Source organism: Chiloscyllium punctatum, chromosome 12, assembly GCF_047496795.1.
Source record: "Chiloscyllium punctatum isolate Juve2018m chromosome 12, sChiPun1.3, whole genome shotgun sequence".
In the NCBI taxonomy this organism is placed as follows: Eukaryota; Metazoa; Chordata; class Chondrichthyes; order Orectolobiformes; family Hemiscylliidae; genus Chiloscyllium; species Chiloscyllium punctatum.
This window is the reverse complement of record NC_092750.1, coordinates 79,243,733-79,261,649: the sequence shown is the minus strand read 5'-3', so window position 1 is coordinate 79,261,649 and position 17,917 is coordinate 79,243,733.

The window sequence follows — 17,917 nt, the reverse complement described above, 5'->3', positions numbered from 1 at the left end:
TGGTGGTCGAGGGTTGTGTGTGTGTGTGTATTTCTGCATATACCTGCTCAATGGCAAGAGAACAAGGTGGTGTTGGAGGTTTGTGCGTAGGTAGGATGTTCGTGGAAGGTTGTATGTGTGTTTCTTTGTATATCTGTTTAATGGCAGGAGACAGGGAGGTGGTTGAGTGTAATGCATGTCTGCATTTCTGTGTATATCTGCTCAATGGCAGGAGACATGGTGGTCTTGGAGGGTTGTGTGAGTGTGTGTTTCTGTTAATATCTATTTAAGGGCTGGAGACAGATTGGTGGTGGTGAAGTGTCTTGAGTGTGTGTACCTGTGTATATCTGATTAAAGGCAGGAAACACGGTGATGGTGGAGGGATGTGTGTGTTTCAGTGCATTTCTGTTTAATGTCAGGAGACAGGGTGGTGTTGGAGGAATGGGTGTGCGTGTTTCTGTGTATATCTGTTTAATGACAAGAGACCAGGTGGTGGTGGAGGGTTGTCTATACGTTTCTGTAAATATCTGTTTAATTGCTTAATGACAGGAAACAAATTGCTGTTGAAGGGTTGTGTGTCGTGTGTGTGTGTGTGTGTGTGTGTGTGTGTGTGTGTGTGTGTGTGTGTGTGTGTACGTGTGTTTGTGTATGTCTGTTTAATGGCAGGAGTCAGGGTGTTGGTGTCGAGATGTGTGGGTTCTGTTTAGATCTGTTTAATCACCGGAGAGTGTGTGATTGGGGAGGTGTGTGTGTGTTTATGTGTCTATCTGATTAATGGCAGCAAACAGGCTGGTGGTGGAGGGTTCTGCATGTGTGTGTGTTTCTGTGTATATCTGTTTAATGGCAGGAGAGAATGGTGATGGAGGATTGTGTGTGTATTTCTGTGTGTACCTGTTTAATAGCAGGAGACAGGGTGGTGATGGAGGATTGTGTGTGTATTTCTGTGTGTACCTGTTTAATAGCAGGAGACAGGGTTCTCGTGGATTGTTGTGTGAGTGTGTTTCTGTATACATCTATTTAAGGGATGGAGACAGGTTGGTGGTGGAGGATAGTGTGTGTGCGTGTTTCTGTGTATAACTGTTTAATGACAGGAGATAGTGTGGTGGAGGAGGGATGTGTGTGTGTTTCTGTCTATATCTGATTAATGACAGGAGACAGGGTGGTACTTGAAATATGTGTGTATGTTTCTGTATATATCGGTTTAATTGCAGGACACGGTGGTAGAGGAGGCTGATGTGTGAGTGTTTCGGCGTAAATCTATTTAATGGCAAGGGACAGTGTGGTGGTGGAATGTACTGTGTCTGTGTTTCTGTGTCTATGTGCTTACTGGCAGGAGACAGGATGTTCTTGGAAGGTTTGTGTGTTTCTGTGTATATCTGTTTAATGCCAGGTGACAGGGTGGTGCTCGAGGGATGTGTGTGTGCATTTCTGTGTATATCTGCTCAGTGGCAGGAGACAGGGTGGTGATGGAGGGTTGCGTGTGTGTTTCTGCGTATGTCTGTTTAAGTGCTGGGGACAGGGTGGTCTTGGAAGGGTTGTGCGTGTGTGTGTTTCTGCGTATATCTATTTAAGTGCTGGGGACAGGGTGATGGTGGAGAGATATGTGTGTGTTTCATTGCATATCTGTTTAATTACAGGAGACAAGGTGGTGGTAGAGCGATGTATGGGTCTGTGTTTCTGCGTATATCAGTTTAATGACAGGAGACAGGGTGGAGGTGGAGGGTTGGGTATGTGTGTATGTTCCTGTGTATATCTGTTTAATGACAGGAGACAGGGTAGTGGTGAAGGGTTGTCTGCATGTTTCTGTAAATTTCTGTTGAATAGCAGGAGACAGTGTGGTGATGGAAGATGGTCAGTGAGTGTTTCTGCCAGAGACAGGGTGTTGCTAGAGTTTTGTGTGTGGATTTCTGTATGTATCTGTTTAATTGCAGGAGACAGGGTGGTCATGGAGGGTTGTGTGTTTGTTTCTGTGTATATCTGCTTAATGACGGGAAAGAAATTGGGTGTCAAGGGTTGTGCGTGTGTGTGTGTGTGTTCCTGTGTATGTCTGTTTAATGGCAGGGGACAGGGTGATGGTGTCGAGATGTGTGTGCGTTTCTAGTTATACCTGCTTAATCGCTGGAGAGAGGGTGTGTGTGTATGTGTGTGTGTTTGGTTCTGTGTATATCTGTGTAATGGCAGCAGACAGGATGATCGTGGAGGCTTGTGTGTGCGTGTTCCTATGTATATCTGTTTAATGGAAGGAGACAGAGGTCGTTTAGTTTTGTGTGTATTTCTGTGTTTATCTGTTATTGACAGGTGGCAGGGTGTTAGTGGAGGATTGTGTTTGTGTGTTTCTGCGTATATCTGATTAATGGCAGGAAACAGGGTTTGGTGGAGGATTTTGTGTGTGTGTTTCTGCATATGTTTGTTTTATGGCAGGAGACAGGGTGGTGGTGGGAGGTTGTGTGCTTGTGTTTCTGTCTATATCTGTTTAATAACAGGAGACAGATATTGGTGCAGGTTGGTGTGTATGTATTTCTGCATATCTCTGTTTAATGGTGGGAGGCAGGGCAGCGATGGAGGGTTGTGTGTGTGTGTTTATGTGTATATCTGTTTACTGGCAGAAAACAATGTTTTGGTGAAGGGTTTTGTGTGTGTGTGTTTCTGTATATGTCTGTTTAATGGCAGGGAACAAATTTGGGTGACAAGCGTTGTGTGTGCATGTGTGTGTGTTTCCATGCATATCTGTTTAATGGCAGAAAACACTGTGGTGGTGAAGGGTTGTGTGTGTGTTTCTGTGTATGTCAGGTTAATGGCAGGAGACAGGGGGATGGTGTCGAGATGTGTGTATGTTTCTGTTTATTCCTGTTTAATTGCCGGAGAGTGTGTGATGGTGGACTATTGTGTATGTGAGTGTGTGTGTGTGTGTTTCTGTGTAATGGCAGGAGAACGAATGGTCGTGGAGGGTTGTATGTATGTGTTTCTGTTTATATCTGTTTAATGGCAGGAGACAGTGTGGTCGTGGATGATTGTGTGTGTGTGTGTTCCTGTGTATTTCTGTTTAATCACAGAACACAAAGCAGACATGGAGTGTTTTGTGTGTGTGTTTCTGTTATATTTGTTTCATGGCAGGAGACAGGAAGGTGATTTAGAGTTTTGTGTGTTTTTCTGTGTGTATCTGTTTATTGACTGTAGTTAGGGTGTTAGTGGAGGGTTATGTGTGTGTGTATGCGTGTGTGTCCTTCTCTGTAAAAAACTGCTTAATAGCGGGAGACAACGTGGTGGTGGAGGGTTGTGTTGTGTGTTTCATTGGATATTTGATTAATGGCAGGAAACAGAGTTTTGATGGAGGGTTGTGCGTGTGTGTTTCTGTATATATCTATTTAATTGAAGGAGACAGCGTGATGATGGAGGGTTGTGTGTGTTTTTCTGCATATATCTGTTTAATGGCAGGAGACCGGCTCGTGGTGAAGGTTGTGTGCTTGTGTTTCTGTCAATAACTGTTTAATAACAAGAGACAGATATTGTTGCGGGTTGGTGTGGATGTGTTTCAGTGTATCCCTGTTTAATAATTTGAGACAGGGTGGCGATGGATGGTTGTGTACATGTGTGTTTTATTTATATATCAGTTGAATTGCAGGAGACAGCGTGTTGTTAGACGGTTGTGTGTGTCCATTGCTGTATATTTCTGTTAAATGGCAGGAGACAGAGTTGTAGAGGGGGATTGTGTGTGTGTGTTTCTGTATATATCTGATCAATAGCAGGAAACAACTTGGTGGTGAAGGGTTGTGTGTGTGTGACTCTGTGTACACTGGTTTACTGACAAAAGACTACGTGGTGGTGCAGGTTGGTTTGTCTGTGCTTCTGTGTATATCTGTTGTGGTTCTGTTCACCGAGCTGGAATTTATGTTGCAGACGTTTCGTACCCTCTCTAGGTGACATCCTCAGTGCTTGCGTGCCTCCTGTAAAGCCCTTCTGTGATGTTTCCTCCAGCATTTATAGTGGTTTATCTCTGCCGCTTCTGGTTGTCAGTTCCAGCTGTCCGCTGCAGTGGCCGGTATATTGGGTCCAAGATGATGTGTTTGTTGATAGAATCTGTGCATGAGTGCCATGCATTTAGGATTTCCCTGGCTGTTCTCTGTTTGGCTTGTCCTATAATAGTAGTGCTGTTCCAGTCGAACTCATGTTGCTTGTCATCTGTGTGTGTGGCTACTAAGGATAGCTGATCGTGTCGTTTCGTGGCTTGTTGGTGTTCATGGATGTGGATCGTTAGCTGTCTTCCTGTTTGTCCTATGTAGTGTTTTGTGCAGTCCTTGCATGGACTCCATCAAGTCACGTTTCAAAAATCATTTTAATCCACGTGCTCAGACATACAATGAAAAATCTCTGTGGGATGTGAACCTTTAGGTCAGAGGTCAGGACACTACCACCGCTCAACAATAGCCCCTAAAGCTGCAACATGATTCTCCTGTGTGTTTGTTCATCAGCTTTCTTTGAACATACTGTGACACACCCCCACAACATAATCGAGACCATCTGTTCCAGAGAAAGTGACACTACCACAGTTCATGGAAGGGAATCGAATCCAGAGCTCTGCCCCGGGGCAGGGGTGCTATCCACCACACAAGACTTAAACCATGCCCAGAATTTTAAGTGTCAGTTTTCAGCTTTATATGGATTTATTACATTCTGATTAACATTACTGAAAAAGTCAGGCAATAGTTTTCATTGTTAAATAAATAAAATGTATTAGCCTCAACTATAAGATGATGAGTGTACGTGCTCTGCCAAGCAACATCTTTAATTGCTTGGCTATGATTTCCAGCTTAAATGGCTATTATCTGTAATCTGCAATATTAGAGCAAGAAATCTTGCAGAAACACTCTGCAATGTGAGGGATCTCGAATAGATATCAAAACTGAACACCAGAGAATAGGAAAGAGCACAATTTCTGGCCAAAAACACTGGCCACTGTTTCCAACCTCTGACATGTGTCTTCCCTCTTCCTGAAATGATTAAGTGATACAAGGCATCGGTTTACTTCCCAGCCTCTCCTTACCCTCTCCTCCCTCAGCTTGCACAAAGCAAATCAAGCTTTGATCATTGGAAAACTCAAGGCCTATGATATAGGCCTTCTGGAGAGGGGAGGGTCTTTTAAACCTGAAGCAGGAGGGTGAGGGGGCAGTAATATCACTCACTGGGCTGAGGTGTGGCAGTTCAACTTTAATATGGATAAATGCGAGGTATTGCATTTTTGTCAAATAAAAAGCGGGGGCTCATGCAATGAATAGTAGTGCGTTGGTAGTGTTGTAGAAAAGAGGGACCCACAGGTGCCGATTGAATTCACAGAAGTTTGTGGCACTTATAGACAAGCTGTTTAAGGCTACTTCATTGCTCAGACATTTGGGGTGAGAAATTGAGAAGTAATGCTGAGATAGTGCAGGACATTGATGAAGCCTCTTTTGCAGTACTGTGTTCAGTTCTGTTATTGAAAGGAGATTATTAAGCTGAAGAGGGTTCAGAATAGATATACCAGGATGTCGCCAGGAACACCTCATCTTCTGCCTCGGGATCCGACAAACACATGGCATGAACATTGAACTGACTAATTTGCAAATCTCCCCTCGACGACCCAGATCCCAGATCCGACCTTTCGACTCAGATCCACCCTCTCGTGGGAAACTACCTGTCCATCTTCCTTCCCACCTATCCGCTCCAACTCCCCACCGACCTCTCACTATCACCTCCTAGCTTCGCCCACCTATCACCAACCTTTCCCCTAGCCTCACCCCACCACCCATTTATCTCTCAGCCCCTTTGCCCCTTCGCAGTTCTGAAGAAGGGCCCTGCCTGAAACGTTTACTCTCTTGCTCCTCGGTTGCTGCCTGACCTTCTGTGCCTTCTCCACTATCATGCTTTATCTACACTGAATTCTCCATCATCTGGAGTCCCCATTGTCACTTAGGTACAATTCTCTGTTAACATATCAATGCTGTCTGTCTGTTGTAACCCCACACTGTCTTAGGTACATATTGTCTCCAGATCATGATCTATAAAATTTCTCTCAATCTCTTACTGACATTGTCTTGCCTCAGCAGTAGTTACAGGGTCTATGTTTCCATTTATAAGCAGAGAAACATGTTAGTGTTCCGATAAACCTCTGGCATTACTTTCATATCCAATGCAGACTGAATGGTTACACACAATTAATCTACCAGACTCAACATTCATTCCCTCAGTTACCCTCGCATATCCAATCCAGACTGTGTAAATGTTAATCCTTATTTTGAATTTTAATTAAACAATATTGAATTGAAAGGTGTTGGCTGCAGCTATTTGTTCTGTGACTGGAAATAATGTCAGTCTCCGTGGATCCTAAATGTGTCACTTGAGGGCTTGCCTCTTTTATTAATTAAGGATTCAGTTCAATGTGTTATCCCATAGTATGAGTGGGAACATTGCCGACAGTACAGGGATCAGCAGCGCCAGAGACACAGGGAGGAGATATCAGAATCTGAGAGCATTAGACTGGAATGATCCAACATGGACAGGAGTTTTTCATCTAGTCTTTACTGGCTTTCCAAACCTTGGGTATCATTAGAATGGCGGATATATGATGTACTGATTGTTATTCAAGCTGGTTACTATCCCATCCTCGCTATAGTTGGTGTTCCTGGTAAGTCATTCTAACCGTCTATGAAAGCAGGTTAAACTGAACTGTTGTTCACGTTATTGAAATTGGGAAAGGTGGAAGTCATTGTTTTCAGCTCCAATGAAAAAGTCCCATTCCTTAGAAATTATAATGAGCAGATTACTACTTTCAAATGACTCACCAGTATGCGAGGAGAAACTCGAAAACTCCATAATCCTTCTAGCCCTGAACAGATCGATATCTCCATATCCTCCCCATTCGCTTATTCTGTCCAGTATCACCTTCGTGATATCCCCGTCTCCTCCTCAGCCACAGGGCACCTTCTGAGTAAACCATCATTTCAGCCTCTGTTAAATCCGGAATCACCTGTTTCAAGCCCCTTCTAACCACATGTCAATCACAACATAATTACACTTGAAATGTTTAACTTGTTCTCTTCATAGAAACTGTCTGACGGGAAGATAATTCATGGTGCTCAAGTCATTGACTCATGATCTAGAGCCACAGCATAATAATCTGTTAATATGAATGAAATTGGTGGCTTTGAAGTGAAACCATCATCATTAAGTATAAAAAGCCCATCTGCTTGCCTCATGTCCTTTCGTGAAGGCAATGGGTCATCCTTCCCTGATCAGGTCTCTGTGTGACTGCAAACCCACAGCAATGTGTTTTACTCTTTACTGTCCTGTGGAACAGCTGAACCAGCCTCTCATTTCAAGATAGGCATAACATGCTGGCCTGACCTGTGAGGGAAGAATAGTTTCCCATATTCCTACAGCTCATTTCCATTCAGGTGGGTGACCATTCCTTATTTCAAGTGTATTCTTTCTTAGCCTATTCCCTGAGTGTGATGTCCATCTCCCGTAGCACCTCTGGTGTTGGCTGTATTGATGCTCACATATAGATGTAAGGAACTTTTAAATTCCAGGTCAGAGGCAGTGTAGCTAGAAGGAAAGGCTTCTTACGCCACAAGAAAGTAAAGGAGATGTCTCAGTGAGGAAAAGGAATTATTGTGATAAAACCTGAGAGTGTTGTTGAGGCAGTATTGGGAAATTGTGGACAGATTTTCTTTCCCTTATAAGAAATAATCGTCCTGCCACAGATAGAGTGCAAAGGTTTTTCACCAGACTAATCCCTGGGATGGTGGTAAAATGAGGGGTGAATGACGATTAATCTTTAGCGCTGTGAGAGAATAAAAGATGATTGCATTGAAACTAAAGGATAATGGACAGTCTCTCATGATGTTCTAAACAGATATTGATACGGTGATAAAATCAATGGCTTGTTTTTACTCGGGTTACAAGAGCCTCTGAGGACGTTCCCCTCACCCCATCCCCACTCCCTATATCGATAGAGAGAGAGAGAGCGAGAGAGAGAGAGAGAGTCAGACTTTGAATATAGTGCATTTGGTGTGTGCTCCTACATTAAACATCACATTATCCAAAATCCTGACAGCAGCCACAATGCCTTCACTCTAAAACAGTTAACTATTCCCATCATCTTCTGACCTCCATGGAGAATATAGATCTGTCTACTCAGAGATGGAAGATGCCTCTTTGAGACTTGATACAATACATCTGGCTTCCCTCCTCACTGCTAGCAAACCACGTTAAAGTAGCAGATGTTCCACTGGCGATGGACCCACGAGGAACCTCGTACAGCCATTCATGAGTGCAGTCTCTGCTCCATTGGTTTGTTGTATTGGAGCATCAGTGACACCCTCCTGTTCATGTATAACAATCTCGTGGGTCTGAATGGCCTCCTCCAGGTCCCATGAAACAAATTCAAGGCTCTGATTGGACTCTACCTGATCCGGTTTAATAACTCCTTGTACTGACCAGACCCTTTCTCTTCCTGTGGAACAAGCAGGAGTATTGAATGGGCTTCCCCTCTTCTTGTTCAGTAGTTTCGATGAGCTGAATGGCTTCCACATTTCTGTATGTAACCAGCTTGAGATGTTGAATGAGCTCCTCTTTTAACTGTGTCTGACAGCACTGTTACATGAATGTTACCGACACTTTAACAGCACAAGCCTGAATGCTGTCCGGGTCTTCCTGAATACGGAGACAGGCTGCATCAGGAGCTGATGGGAGACAAAATGTTCTGAACATTGTGTAACCCTCAGTGACCATCCCCACCTCCGGTCTTATGTTGGCGAAAGACATTGATGAAGCAGCTGAAGATGTTTATGCTGAGGAAGCTACCCTGATGATCTCCTGAAGAGATGTCCAGGGACTGAGATTTTCGGGCGCCCAAACAGGCATCTTCCTTTGTGCTCTGAAAGACCCCAGCCAGTGGGGAGGGGACACCTGATTCCCATTCAGCTCAAATGACATTCTCAGTCAAATACTGCCTTGATATCAAGGCTCTTCACTATTTGCTGAGCCCCTGTGTTCCCCCCTTGTTCATATCAACAGGTGACAATGTCTGTGTGGGGAGTGTTTTCCTCTCACAGAGGGTAGTGAATGTCAGGAATTATCTTTTCTCGAGAGCTAGGGAAGCTACATCACTGAAAGTATTTTAAAAAGGAGGTGGATGAATTTTTGACCTGTAAGAGAGCTGAGAGGATGTGAAGAATTGGACATTAAAGATGAGTTAATATGAACAACAGATCGGTCATGATCGTATACAATGGCTTGATTATCCGAACTACCTGATCCTGTTCCATATTCTGTAATTATAACGTTAATGGTTGCAATTTTCCTGCACGTTCTGTTATTGAACGTTGCAATCAGAGAGAGCTATGTACTTTGAGTCATCTCTTAGTGAGGTCTTGGGGCTGAATTCACAGTGAATCTGGATCTATACCATGACAAACAAATGAAGCACAAGATGCAGAGAGGAGACACTCTGTAAAGAGACCAGAGTTGTCTTTCGAACCCAGCCTGGGTTTTGAAGTAACATTTTTCAATCCACACCAAACGATATGTGACAGCCTGGAGGGAATGAATGAGATCCTGTGTTACGGTGGACCATGTATTTGGAGCAAGATGCCCCCGTCAGTACCAGTGCAGGAGTTTGAGGGGCTGAATTGAACATAGGAACATAGGACTGAGGAGCAGGAGTGGGTCATTAGACACGTTGTCACTGTTCCACAAGACACTAAGATCATAGCTGCTCTGATTGTGGTTTCAGCAGCACTTTTCTGCCTGTATACAATTTTCCTGCATGAACTTGTCTGTCAAATGTTTGAATACAGCACAACGTTGACCAAATGCAATCATCCAGGCACTACAAATGTTTGATAAAGGGAATTCCCACATAAACAGTCCAATAAGAATTTCTAATTCGCGTTCCGATAAATGTTAGAGGGTCACTGTGTCCTTTTCCAGTCCCACTCCTCCACTGATTACAAAAACTTTAAAAGTAGCCAGTTTAGTGTTATGACCAATTGTATAGGACTCGGACTGGGTCATTTTTGAGAAAAATGTGAAATTCAGGAAGTTGAACTCACAACAAATAGTAAACGATAGTGTCCAAAATGTTCTTCTGCCTTTGAAATTATTCTGCTCACACAAGCTGCTGGTATTGGGATTTATTTGTGGAACAGTTGGATTTGGCTGAACTACCTTTGCTTCCAGCAGTGAAGAGATTCCAATGAGTCCTCACCAGGAATCCTTCACGAGTGGTGAAGATAACTCAGGGATTTTATTGTCTCACATTTTGCTATTGGGTGGACAAAGTAAGAGAGAGGGATCAATCAGCTCTGCTTCTCAGGCAGGGAATATTTTTCTCCCTCTCTGTGTTGAACAATAATGTCAACTGAACATCAAACTGGGCCATGTGTGCTCTCCTGGAGCATTCTCTGGAACGGATGATAATGGTCGATATGAAGGTGCATCATCCCTGTTGTTGTACACAGTGTCTTTCATTAGGAAAAAAGAGTCCCTGCTTTAACAGCTGATGACATGTTTATATGCGTCTGTGTAATTTGTAACTATCGGTCGATGTCTATATAATACGTGTGTTGATATCAATACATCTTATTCTTAAGTTTGTTCTCTAGCTTTAAACTCTATAACAAGAGGAAATATGCATCCAGCTGAAACACATTTCAGAAAGTCATCTATGGTTCAAGAAGATTTCTCATCTCAAATCAAAATTATAATCCCCCATAACAAAAGACCTTCCTTCCAGGAATGAGTGAAGGGAAACATCTATGAAAATCTTTTGAAAGGATTATATCGCTTTTCTTAAGTTTAGGCGATCAAAACTGCACACAGTGTATCCGATGTGGTCTCAGCAATGCCCCGTACAGATGTAGTAAAACATTTCTCATTAAATGTGATAACCTTTGCCAGAAACAGCATCATTCCACTTACCTTCCAAATCACTTGCTGCATCTGCAGACTGATTTCATATGATTCATGTCCCAGGAACATGGAAACGGCCAGTATCACAGAGTTCTGCAATCTCTCTCCATTTAAATTGTTCACCATTGTTTTATCCTTCGTGACACAGTAGACAACTCACCTTATGTTCTTTCTGCTGAAGGTTTGCTCACTAACCTTCCCTGTCTGTATCACATTGCAGACTCAGTACCTCCATTTGACGACATCTTGAATGATCATCTTGGTGATGCGCTAATTGAGCTTTGCACCATTCAGTTCCCTTCCACCAGATCTTTGATACAGATTATTTGTCATTGATGATCTCACAGTGATCTCTACAGCAGTGCATTAGTTACAGTTTTGCTACCTGAAAATAAATATTTACCTCTACTCTCTATTTCCTGTTAGTGACAGCTTCCCCGTTCCTGTGTAGCACCTAAGTTGGGTTGAATCGTCTCCTCCTGGGCTGTGTAACGTAACTCAACGAGCTGAATTACTTCATTCTCTATTCCTGTATAACTTCTTCGAGGGGCAGAATGGTCTCCTCCCGTCTCATTTTAATGAATCCTGCCTGACTGAAAGCGGTGGTCCCCTACCTTGTAACAGCATCGAGGGGTGGATTGAGCGAACACACATAGGGTAGGGGCAGCAGTATATCTCTGTAACAGCTGCGAGGGCTGTATTGAGGGAACACACAAGGAGTTAGGGAGAGCAGTATATCTCTGTGATAGCCTTGAGGGGGAGATAGAGGGAACAACACATGGAGTAGGTGCAGCAGTACATTCTGTAACAGACTCAAGTGTGGATTGAGGGCACAGTGCATGGGGTGGGGCAGCAATTGTTCTTTTGGCTGCACCATTCAGACTGCTCATAACTAATCCGATTGTGTCTAACTATCCGTATCTGGTCTGTTTCCAATAAACATTGACTCTCCTATCCAGCAAAGATCAGTCAAGCTCAGCGTTGAACATCTTCAATAACCGAGTATAGCAAAGTGAACAAAACTGAACATAACGCTACCAATACTGCCTCAGCAGCGTCCTGTATAACTGCAACATAACTCCCTAATTTTGATGAGGTAAAAACAATGACTGCAGATGCTGGAAACCAGATTCCGGATTAGTGGTGCTGGAAGACCACAGCAGTTCAGGCAGCATCCAAATAGCTTCGAAATCGACGTTTCTGGCAAAAGCCCTCCATCAGGAATAAAGGCAGTGAGCCTGAAGCGTGGAGAGATAAGCTAGAGGAGGGTGGGGGTGGGGAGAAAGCAGCATAGAGTACAATGGGTGTGTGGGGGAGGGGATGAAGGTGATTGATCAAGGAGGAGAGGGTGGAGTGGATAGGTGGCAAAGAAGATAGGCAGGTAGGACAAGTCCGGGCAAGTCAAGCGGACAGTTACTGAGCTGGAAGTTTAGAACTAGGGTGAGGTGGGGGAAGGAGAAATGAGGAAACTGTTGAAGTCTACATTGATCCCCTGGGGTTGAAGTGTTCCGAGGCGGAAGATGAGGCGTTCTTCCTCCAGGCGTCTGGTGGTGAGGGAGCGGCGGTGAAGGAGGCCCAGGACCTCCATGTCCTCGGCAGAGTGGCAGGGGGAGTTGAAATGTTGGGCCACGGGACGGTTTGGTTGATTGGTGCGGGTGTCCCGGAGATGTTCCCTAAAGCGCTCTGCTAGGAGGCGCCCAGTCTCCCCAATGTCGAGGAGACCGCATCGGGAGCAACAGATACAATAAATGATATTAGTGGATGTACAAGTAAAACTTTGATGGATGTGGAAGGCTCCCCAACACATTCCACCCCGACCTTAAATTTACCTGGACCATCTCTGACAGCTGCCTCCCCTTCCTGGACCTCTCCATCTCCATTAATGACGACCGACTTGACACTGACATTTTTTACAAACCCACCGACTCCCACAGCTACCTGGATTACAAGTCTTCCCACCCTACCTCTTGCAAAAATGCCATCCCGTATTCCCAATTCCTCCGCCTCCACTGGATCTGTTCCCAGGAGGACCAGTTCCAGATTAGATTAGATTACTTACAGTGTGGAAACAGGCCCTTCAGCCCAACAAGTCCACACCGACTCGCCACCCACCCATACCCCTACATTTACCCCTTATCTAACACTATGGGCAATTTAGCATGGCCAATTCACCTAACCTGCACATCTTTGGACTGTGGGAGGAAACCGGAGCACCCGGAGGAAACCCACGCAGACACTGGGAGAATGTGCAAACTCGACACAGACAGTTGCCTGAGGTGGGAATAGAACCCGGGTATCTGGCGCTGTGAGGCAGCAGTGCTAACCACTGTGCCACCGTGTTCCACCACAGAACACACCAGATGGCCTCCTGCTTTAGAGACCGCAAATTCCCTTCCCACGTGGTTAAAGATGCCCTCCAACGCATCTCGTCCACATCCTGCACCTCCGCCCTCAGACCTCACCCCTCCAACCGTAACAAGGACAGAACGCCCCTGGTGCTCACCTTCCACCCTACAAACCTTCGCATAAACCAAATCATCCGCCGACATTTCTGACACCTCCAAACAGACCCCACTACCAGGGATATATTTCCCTCCCCACCCCTTTCCACCTTCCGCAAAGACCGTTCCCTCCATGACTACCTGGTCAGGTCCACGCCCCCAAACAACCCACCCTCCAATCCTGGCACTTTCCCCTGCCACCCCAGGAACTGTAAAACCTGCGCCGACGCCTCCTCCCTCACCTCTATCCAAGGCCCGAAAGGAGCCTTCCACATTCATGAAAGTTTTACTTGCACATCCACTAATATCATTTATTGTATCCGTTCCTCCCGATGCGGTCTCCTCTACATTGGGGAGACTGGGCGCCTCCTAGCAGAGCGCTTTAGGGAACATCTCTGGGACACCCGCACCAATCAACCACACCGCCCCGTGGCCCAACATTTCAACTCCCCCTCCCAATCTGCCGAGGACATGGAGGTCCTGGGCCTCCTTCACCACCGCTCCCTCACCACCAGACGCCTGGAGGAAGAACACCTCATCTTCCGCCTCGGAACACTTCAACCCCAGGGCATCAACGTAGACTTCAACATTTTCCTCATTTCCCCTTCCCCCACCTCACCCTAGTTCTAAACTTCCAGCTCAGCAACTGTCTGCTTGACTTGCCCGGACTTGTCCTACCTGCCTATCTTCTTTTCCACCTATCCACTCCACTATCTCCTCCTTGACCTATCACCTTCATCCCCTCCCCCACTCACCCATTGTACTCTATGCTGCTTTCTCCCCACCCCCACCATCCTCTAGCTTATCTCTCCACGCTTCGGGTTCACTGCCTTTATTCCTGATGAAGGGCTTTTGCCCGAAACGTCGATTTCGCAGCTATTTGGATGCTGCCTGAACTGCTGTGCTCTTCCAGCACCACTAAGCCAGAATCCCTAATTTTGATACTCAGTGAAATACACTGATTAAGGCCAATGTACCAAAAGCTTTCTTCACTGCACTGTCTACTTCTGAATCAACTTCCAGAGAACCATACACCTGAATTCCAAGGTCCTTCTGTTCCACTACACTCCTAAAGACCCAACCATTCACCATGAAACTCCAACCTTGATTTGACTTTCTAAAATGCAAGAACTTACACTTTATTAAAATCCATTTGCCATTTCTCAACCCACTTCCCCAGCTGATCAAAATACTGCTGAAATTTCTGAAATTTATGATAACCTTCCTCACTCGCCATGAGACTGCTTATTTTCGTGTCGTCTTCAAACTTACAAATCATGCCTGTACATTATCATCTAAATCATAGACATCTGTGATATGCAGTGATCCCAGCACCATCCCCTGAGGCATTCCACTAGTCACAGGCCTCCAGTCTGACCAGCATTCTTCCTGTATCACCCTCTGCTTCCTACCACCAAGCCAATTTTGTACCTAATTTGCCACCTCCCCCTCAATTCCATGTGATCTCACCTTTCAGAGCAGCGGAACATGCGGAACCTTATTGAGGCCTTATTGGAATCCATATAGACTATGTATACCATCCTGCCCTCCTCAACGTTGCTGGTCACTTCATCAAAGAACTCCAACCAATTTACGAGTCATGATCTCCCATGCACAAAGACGTGCTGAATTTCATGAAGGGCTTTTGCCCGAAACATCCATTTTCCTGCTCCTCGGAAGCTGCCTGGTCTTCTCTGCTTTTCCAGCACCATTCTAATCATACTCCGAATCACATCCTGTCTTTCCAAATGCATGTATATCCAATCTCTCCGAATCTTCTCAAGTAACTTATCCACTAGATTTTAGGTTTGCTGGTCTTTCGTTCCCAGTTTTACCTTTGTAGCCTTCCTTGAATAAGGGCACAGCATTCGCTACCCTCCAGTCATCTGGGACCTGACCAGCGATAATGGAAAAGAACCAACCAGGGCTCCCGCAATTTCTTATCTATCCTCCTGCAGTGTTCCTGGACATATCTGGTCAGGATCAGGAGGTTTTAGAAATACTGCAAAGTCTGAAAAATACGTCTATTTATTTCCTGTACAAACACCAAAAAGTGAGAAAGTGACTCAATGATGGTTAACATCACTAATTAGAAAATTTATTAATCACAGGAAGTGACTTCAGAAGAATTCCAAATATTGTGAAAACCCGTGAATTCTCAGAAGTTTAGAATCCAGAAAAGGAAGGACATGAAACTGATAAGGAAACCAAAAAGCGAGCATACCTGCTAATAAACAGGAACACAAAGACTGCATAAATCAACCATCTATATTTCAAAGGAAACAAAATAAAAGCAAGGTCAAGAGTGGAAATTTGTAATTGGGAGAGGAGAGTTCATTGTGGAGAACAGGGAAATGGCCAAGAAAATAACCAGTTACTTTGCATCTGTCTCCATGGAGTAATATCCAGGAAATCACCCAGTAATTCCAAGTGACCATATCGGCCTTCTGAAGCTTAAGACAAAAAGTCAATTCAAATCAGTAACAAGGTAGTACTTGAAGATGTAGCTGTATTGAGCATTGCTAAGTCTAACGAAACAGATGTACGTCTCATCAAAACGTCAGAAATGAATCCCCAACAGTAGTATTAATTGCACTGTCGATGTTTTCCTTTACATTCTGCAGAGGACAGAAACTATTGCGGATAAACATGATCCAAGCACTATCGACGAATGGAAGGATCCAAACAGCTACAAAAGGAAGAAGACATAGTGTGGAGAACTGCAGACCAATTAATCGACATCTGTAGGGAAACTGTTGAAATCTATTACACAGGATGATATTTTTGATATTTAGAAATTAACATCAACAATGGAGAAAATCAGCATGCATTTCTGATAGAGAAATCGTACTTGATAAACTTCGGAATTGTTTGCAGTTGTTTCTTATAACATAGATAATGGGGAACCAGTAGAAGTTGCAGATATTTGATTTTCGCAAGAGTTTCTCAATGAGTCCGTAAATTGAATGAATTTGAAGGGAATTTGGAGGAAGATATGTAAGTGGAAAGTTAAAGTTTGGTTTGCCTTCATTTAAGAGAGTCAGAGCATTGATGTAAAGACATGTTGAAGCAGTTTCACAGCGTGTTTATAGGACTATACCTGGACTATTGTGCACAGTTTTGGTGAGCGAATCTCAAAAAAACATTCTCCAGATTAATCCCTCAGATGGTGAGATTGCCTGATGAGGAAACTCGGCCTGTGTTCTCTAGAGTTTCAAAGAATGAGAGCTGGGTCACAGTGAAATTTTGAAAATTCACAAAACATATGACAAGTTGGAAATGAACAGAACTCTCCCCTCGCTGTCTATTCCACATTAAAGGCAACTAATGGCAGGATCTGGGACAGGCCATTTAAATCTGCAATAAGGAAGAAATTCATCACTTGGAGGGGACTAATTAACACAGGTGCAGGGAAGCCTACTGGCAGGCAAGATAAGTGAGAATCTCCAAATATTCGAGAGATTGTCCAGCGGAACAAAATAACCAGGGAACAGGTAGGACTCATTCGTGATTTGCCAAGTTGCAACCAAATCAACTTTAGTGGTAGGAGACAGAGGGTGGTGGTAGAAGGCTGTTTGTGTTTGGAGGCTAGTGTCCAGTGGTGTACCACAAGGATCAGTGCTGTGTTTCTTAATATTTGTGATTCGGAGGTGTTGGTGTTGGACGGGGGTGGACAAAGTTAAAAATTGCATAACACCAGGTTATTCTCCAAAAGCTTTATTCGGTGGCACTAGCTTTCGAAGTGCTTCATCAAAGCGCACAACCACCTGATGAAGACACAGCACTTCGAAAGCTCGTGCCTCCAAATAAACCTTTTGGAGAATAACCTGGTGTTATGCAATTTTTAACTTTGTCCACCCCAGTCCAACACCAACAACTCTGAATCACAAATATTGAGGGACACAGAACTGATCCCCGTGGTACACCATTGGACACTAGCCTCTCAAATAAATAAGCTGATGTTTTGTGATTTTAAACATTATCATAAAGGTTGCAGCTGTGAATATGGACGAGGGGTGGGGGGGGGGGGTGTCATAAGTAAGTTTGTGTTTGATACAAAGTTTGGCCGGTTAGTTGGCAGTGAGGAGGAAGGCCTTATGTTACAGGAAGATACAGATGGAATGGTGAGATGGTCACATCAATGGCAGGTGGACTGTAACCCTGATAAATATGCGGTCATGCACTTTGGAAGAAGGAACCAGGCAGGGGAGGACTCAATGAATGGCAGCACACTGGGAAGCTCAGAGGGTGCTTCTCCACACATCCCTGAATGTAGCTGGACAGGGTAGCACACAATTTGAGAAAGCGTACTGGAGCGTAAACACAGCCTTCACACATTGAAGCATAGATTATAAGAGCTATGTGGAACTTTCGTTAGCCAAGATGGAATACTGTGTGTAGTTCTGGGAGCTACATTACAGGAAGGATGTGATTGCACTGGAGGGGTTGCAGAGGAGATTCACCAGGATGTTCCCTGTGATGGAGCATAT